This window comes from Amblyomma maculatum, chromosome 4 (genome assembly GCF_055883805.1).
Source record: "Amblyomma maculatum isolate TAMU_Amacu chromosome 4, ASM5588380v1, whole genome shotgun sequence".
Lineage (NCBI taxonomy): Eukaryota > Metazoa > Arthropoda > Arachnida > Ixodida > Ixodidae > Amblyomma > Amblyomma maculatum.
The window spans coordinates 130,168,995-130,175,956 of record NC_139347.1 but is presented as its reverse complement, the minus strand read 5'-3'; the positions used below and the strand labels follow the sequence as shown (position 1 = coordinate 130,175,956).

At 44.0% G+C, this 6,962-nt stretch overlaps 2 non-coding genes across 2 annotated transcripts; one reads left to right on the top strand and one right to left on the bottom strand.

The window, feature by feature from the left end:
- Positions 1-4,822: 4,822 nt before the first annotated feature.
- TRNAY-GUA (transfer RNA tyrosine (anticodon GUA)) lies at positions 4,823-4,914 on the bottom strand. The gene is given in 2 exon segments: positions 4,823-4,858; positions 4,878-4,914. It is a non-coding gene; the product is annotated as a tRNA-Tyr (tRNA).
- Positions 4,915-6,679: 1,765 nt separating this feature from the next.
- Positions 6,680-6,752, top strand: TRNAA-AGC (transfer RNA alanine (anticodon AGC)). Its single transcript has one exon. It is a non-coding gene; the product is annotated as a tRNA-Ala (tRNA).
- Positions 6,753-6,962: the final 210 nt, after the last annotated feature.

The following is a 6,962-nucleotide window of genomic DNA, read 5'->3' as shown; positions in this document are numbered from 1 at the left end:
AACCTGCATGGCCAGCAATGTAATGTACACTGGTAATGAGCGCCCGATGTCTACATTTACGAAGTTCAGGTGTTTTGAACATGTGCCGCACAAAAAATAGCATCCTTCCACTTTCATTCCCACCTTCCTCCCTTCCCTTACGGCGCGGTTCGGGTGTCCACAGAGCAAGTGTGACAGTTACTGCGCCTTTCCCTTTCTGTGAACCAATTTAACTTAACTTAAAGGCTGATGTCGATTTTTGCCGAACGGGATTGTGGCTGTAGCGCGTCATTTCTTTTCGCGACTGCAAAGTCAGTTTTCCTCTTTCAACTTTGAAACCGATTACTTCCTTCAATTCCTTTTTCATCACTTGGTAGAAAATTATCTCGAGCTCACTGCTAAAATGCGCTTTTCACCTAAAACCAACTCCAAGAGATATCAATAAGCGGCTAATAAGGAATGACCCCACTACGCATCCTCAGTTATTGAAAAGCCTACAGGAATTTTAGGCGCTGTCTATGGATTCAATGGTCTGCATTCTTAAAGCAGGCATATATATTGAAAAGACGCGCCCATTGAACACCCTTCAAAAATTTTCACCACCGGTCCTAATCTGGGTAAGTACTATGGTATATTCACTGTCATGTCTCATAAGACTTTGATAAGCAGATAAGCTTAAGAAAGCTAGGAAAAATTCCTACGAGGCTAAAGTTTACAGGATGGCTGCTTGATGCCTGAGGTTCATGAGCACGTTGTTGGACATTAAATTTTGCTTACGTTTTTGCCAGATGCCACAAGCGCCTTTAGGAAAAAGTACTATTAGGAGAGCCCCGCCGGGGTGGTGCAGTGGTAAGACGCCCGACTACTGTGCCGGAGTTCCCGGGTTCGAACCCGACCGCGGCGGCTGCGTTTCGATGGAGGCGAAACGAAGTGGCGTCCGTGTGCTGTGCGATGTCAGCGCACGTTAAAGATCCCCAGGTGGTCGAAATTACTCCGTAGCCCTCCACTACGGCTCCTCCTTCTCTCTTTCCACTTTCATTCCCACCTTCCTCCCTTCCCTTACGGCGCGGTTCGGGTGTCCACAGAGCAAGTGTGACAGTTACTGCGCCTTTCCCTTCCTGTGAACCAATTTAACTTACTATTAGGAGAAACGACTACATGTTATTAGTTTAACTTCGGTGAAACAGTTTTCGAAAAGCACTGCAAATTTGTACGCCAATATGGCATTCAAATGAGCCAGCTTGATATTGTTGAGAAGGTAAGAAGCTAACTGGTTAACCAAAAATGATGAGCTGAACGAAGGAACGTAGGCACCGTGAAGAAGTGTACAAAGCGCACTGACCTCCCTGACAGTACATGACAGGGCGAGGACTCTAAGACCAGGAACAACGTTCTCATTGTTTCCTTATAGGTGGCAATTTTTGCTTAGCTGGTACAAATGTCGGAAATTCTTTCTTAGATGAGCCTTCACTTGTAATTATTTCGTCTGCTTGAATTGGTTCGTAGATTACCACCGAATGCGTTTTGACAATGAGTTAACCAATACCTGAAGAAAGCCAATGACACAGTAGGAGATATATGAGTGCGGCGGCAACTTATACCAGGAAAGGTCCGCCGTGTATGAAGGCATAGAATTACGTGATTCCCATAGGAAATGTAGATTGTGCCTTCGATGTCTAACGACCCAATTAGAGAGCGAGTGACTGCGAGTGGAGGGCGAATAAAAGGAGGTTCCATTTCTCGGTCCAGACCGGTTTCCTCAGCTGCGGCCTAGATTCTTGTCGCACCTCTTCCAGCGCAATATCGCATTTTGTTAGCGTGCTGTACCGTAGAGGGTGTGGCTCAGATGGTAGAGCGCTCGCTTAGCATGCGAGAGGCTTTTTTATTTTTATTGAATGCAGTCATTTCTAAACCAAACCAATGTTTTTTTAACGAAAGCTTATTTTGCAAAAAGAAAAGTTACTTTTCGATGTAGTTCGGAGGTTTTGATATCCTACAAGAATGGCACAGACTGAGCGCTGACAGAACAGCACACAAGTAATCCTAGATGGAATTCTAACTTCCAAATGATTCTCACTGGGTGTGAGATAAATCATTACTCGCAATAGCCAAGGAAATTTTGTGCGCGGGAAATTTATCGGGGAGTGAGAATCCTATTTCATTGTCACCGACTGAGTTCCCTGTCTCGTGGATGTGAAAATCCGCTGAAAATGTCATGGTATGGAATTACCATTGAAAACCAAAAGGGCCGCTTACTTAGTAAACAGCGACAGTTCTTCTAAGGAGGCCCTCAGTTGTGAGTTCAGTTCAGAGGTATGTTAAATATTATACAAAAAGTAAATTACTGGTCTATACAAACGATCGCCATTTTGGATTCTAATCGCGGCTTTCAAATACACGAAAAAATAATTCCCACTTTTATTATATCGGACGCAACCGAGAACGCAATACGGACATTTTGATATTGTGCGAAATTCCTGTTTAAGAAACGAAATCATAGTTTTTAACAAATCACCGCTCTTCATCGAGGATAAATTGCATTGCTGTTTGAGTTCGTGAACAATGATTGCGAAAGAATAGAGACCAAGAGAAACTTTGGACGGATAACACATACACACCCGAGCACTTCATGTCTGGAGACGAAACAAGAGTCCTCGCCAAGGATAAAAACGATCGGTTCGTCCATCGAAATCTAGCGCTGATCAGAGTTATCGTTAACGCTTGTCTTGAAGTGAGAGGAATATGCAGAGTGAAAATCTGCAAACTGACTTAACGACCAGTGAACGCACTGAAAAAGAGATGGAAGTAGCAACCAATAATCCGCATTGAAGTGAGCTTGCTCTCCTGTACCGAAACAATCCGCCATAAAAGAAAATACGAAAAAAGCGGGAGATTTCAGAGAGTTGACAATAGGCTTTGGGATCAGCGATGTTGCAACCACTTCAGGAGTCTTTTACTGCAATATTTTTCCTCAGGTCAAGCCAAACGCTTTCGCTAAGCCGTTGTCGCTACTAATCCTTCTCGTGACTGAGTGGGTTAGAGTTAACTATCCCCATGCTGCAATGGCTCCACCACCGCATCTTCAAGAATATTCAGCTGCTCTGTCATATGTCGTCTACATTGCGATCACACTAAGTACTTCGTTAAGTATAGCCTTCCTTACACTTGCCATGATGCTGCCCCAGCGGAAGCTGACGAACGAGCTATAAAGATGATAATATCTGCGTGTTTTACACTTCAGAGAGAAGTATTGTGCTCTTTGAAAAAAAAAAAAAGAAGGAGTAATTTGTAAATGTTTTCAGCGCCTATAGAGCGCATTTAAATATAGATCCTTTATTCTTTGTGCAATAAACTAAGAATACTGGCAAAAATAGAGTGGACAACTGTGGTTTTCCTATTTACTGCTTGCTATTTACGAGTAAAAAACTTTTTTTTTGAACAGTACAGCAAAACGTATGAACACTTGTGGCGCAAAAGCTGTCTGAATGATCTATATATTCCCCTAATTAATAAACAATTACGCTACAAATGCTATGTTCATTATGTTTGAAATGCTCAGCCTGCATTGTGTCAATAGAGTATAGGGGGATAATGGCTTGTTCCCAACGAATCTTGCGAGCTGTTTATAAAGATTAGACAACCACATATTTAGAGCTATCCAGAATCTTTCATTTCTATGAAAAATACCCACAGCTGCTTCAAACCACTGGAGCTTTGTAAGAGGCTGCAAAGATTTTTAGGCTGAGCAAACGAGCCTACTGCTTGAAGTAGCCTTTACTGTAACGCATACCTTAAACTAATGTCATGTGTTTTTGCTTGGGTTGTGACGCCGTTTTTTCTTCTGGACTGAGCCACTTCTGGCAGTCATAACAGCGTCTTCTCGAGTCAAGCTACGTTCATTGCAACCCAATGACTGTGAAAATCAGAATAATATGCCTACCTGTGGCTGTAATGGGAGGCATCACATGACGACGCTTGTTGCTGCAAACGCAAACATAGAACTGAGCTTCGAGCGCAGAAAATGTAGTATAGAGAAAAAGGGCTCGGTCATTACCTTTCTTTATATATGTACGTTTCGTCGCAACTTTTTAGTTAACGCCCGCCGCTGCTTGAATTTCAATTTCGCACAAGGGTGTAGTTTTGAGCAGCGTGCACTTCCTTACTGAGCGCAGTTAAGAAGCTTATTAGTTTCCCTTTTTTTTTTTTCTTTATTGCCTGTTTTGAGTTGACATCAATTCAAAAAAGATCCACAATAATGGTAAAACTCGCAACAACCAGACTTCGGCTGTCACGAAAGGTTTAAAATTTCTTGAGGACAGCCAGTTCATCGAGCACACTGATCCAGTCAGGTGGATCAGAAAGCACCCGGTACGTTTCTCTAAGGAGCAGCACACTCTCGATAAAGTTCTCGCGTGCAGAACGCGTGTTGACATCTGCATGTTGCACTTGCATCCTTGTTTTCCACAGGCTGTGGAGGCCCAAGACCATGACTAAATCCAAAGGAATACCCTCACTCTCGACTGGAAGGAACCGTATGCCGTACGGATCTAACGGAAGGTCTTTCTTTAGTGTTCTCTGGAGAACATCCCAGTGAAAGACTGGGTCCCAGCAATCCAGAAAGACGTGCTCGATTGTCCCTGTTTTTTTGCAAAGGAGACAGTCTGTTGTCCAGGGAACGAATAAGCCTCTTTCATGTAACCAGGTTTTAACAGGTAATGTGTTGGAACTACTACTTCACATAAACAATTTCGGAAGTTCAGGAGCTTATTATATCGATGTGGCATCTGCAGCCTCAGTAAATAAACTACTAACGAATGCTTCTGCACTCAAAAAAAAAAAACACTCCGTCGAGCCGGATTCGAACCAGCGACCTATGGATGTCCGCAGTCAGGGAACCTCTACAGTCCACCGCTCTACCAACTGAGCTATCGACGGAACGTACACGGACGCCTGAGTAGCCCCTGGCAATGTGCGCCGAAAGCCTACATTAGCGAATCGCAGGTATTTTGAACGCGCGCCGCACAAAAATTAGCTCCCTCACAGCTTGCACAGCTTGGCGTCATCTCTCCACGGGAAGAGTATTTCAGTCAGTCTGTACCTCATTGTCTGGTCTCATTCAAATGCCAGTGCATTCCCTTCCTTCCAATCCTGTTCGATTGTTTGGTAGAAATTTCACCTTGAACTTGCTGCAAAAAGGCGTTTTTTGTGCAGAAACTAACTTCCAGACGACAAAAAAAAAAGCGGATAATAAGCAATGCCTCCACCATTTGTTCTTGGTTTTGTAAAAAGACTACAATATTTGTAAGCGCCGCATAAGGATTGAGTCGCTTACAGGATTGAAACTGAGGTGTACATTGAGAAGAGATACGTGTTGAACACTTTTAACAAGTTTCGCCGCTGGTCCTAGTTACGGCGCCCGAATACTGTGTCCCAGGATGCGGAATCGAATCCCGGCCTCGGCGGCCGCTTTGCTTTGTAGGCGAAAAGCAAGGCGACCGCGTCCTGTGCAATGTCAGTGCACGTTGAATAATCCCAGAAGCTCGAAATTTCCGGCGTCCTCCACTATAGCGTCTTTGATAGCCTGAGTCACTTCGAGACGTTAAACCCCATAAACCATACCAAAGCAAACCTGAGTATTACTTGCGAGCGGTCTAGTTGGCTATATATACGACTCCGACGACCTCTGGCGCTGCATGGCTATACACAAACGCAACACACACACAGGAGAATTAAACCAAGATGTTCACAGAGATTATGCGCTCCCCCGGCAACCAAACCTAATCTGGCTAAGCTCTATAGCATATTTAGTAACGCGCTTCATAAGGCTTCACATAACATACCAGGGGAGGGAAGTCAGTGATATTCTAGGAAACATTTCTGCTAGGCTAAAGTTTACAGTGCGGAGCCTCGATGCGAGAGGCTCATAATCTTTAGGTTGACACAAAATTGCGTTTGTGTTTCGGCCAGATGCCGCACATGCCTGAAAGAAAAAGGGCTACTCGTTGTTATTTCTTCACTGTATATTATTTTCGGCAAAGAAGTTTCAAGTAAGCACCCCGATTTTTTACGCCATTATGACATTCCAATCCCTAAAGGTATTGAGTAGGCAAAGCGCAAAGCTGCTCGACCAACAATGCTGATGAGTAAAAAGGAAGGCAGGCTCAAGGAGGAAGTGTACAAAGCGCACTGTCCTTCGCGAGAACACATTACAGGGCGGGGATGCCAAGGCCAGGAACTCCGTTCTCATAGTTGCCTTCATAGGCACCAATAGTTTGCTAAGCTGCAAGGCACAGATGCTAACCATTCCTTCTCAGGTGACTCTTCAATAGTATTTATATCTTCTGTTTGAATTACGGCCAATAAAATCACCCAAAACGATTTGAAAATGACTTACCATATACATTAAGAAAGATACGGTCTGATTCGGCGAGTGCTACGGAAGAATGAATGAGGAAACTTTGGTCATGTATGAAGGCACAGCGGCTACGTGATTCGAATAGGAAAATGAGATTGTACCTGCAAGGTTCTTACGACCAAATCAGAGAGCTGGTGTCTGTGAGTGAGGGAAGAGTGAAAGGCAGTTCACTTTCTCCTCCGAGTCCGGTTTACTTGGGTGCGACCTAAATTTTGTGCACAGCCCTTCCCGCGCAATATGGGGTTTTGTTAGCGTGCTCTACCGCTGGCAATAAAGAAAAAAAAAAGGGGTGTAGCTCAGATGGTAGAGCGCTCGCTTAGCATGCGAGAGGTACTGGGATCGATACCCAGCACCTCCATATTTTTATTCAATACAATAGTTTCTTGAGGAAGCCAATGTTTTATGAAAATAGCCTTTACGGCAAAAAAAAAAAAAAAAACTTTCCATTCGATGTAGTTCGGAGGTTTTGATGCACTACAATAACGGCATAGCCCGCGCTTTGCTGGAACACCGTCAATGAATCCAACATTGGCTTGTAAGTTCCAGACGATGCGCACTTGGTGTGAGA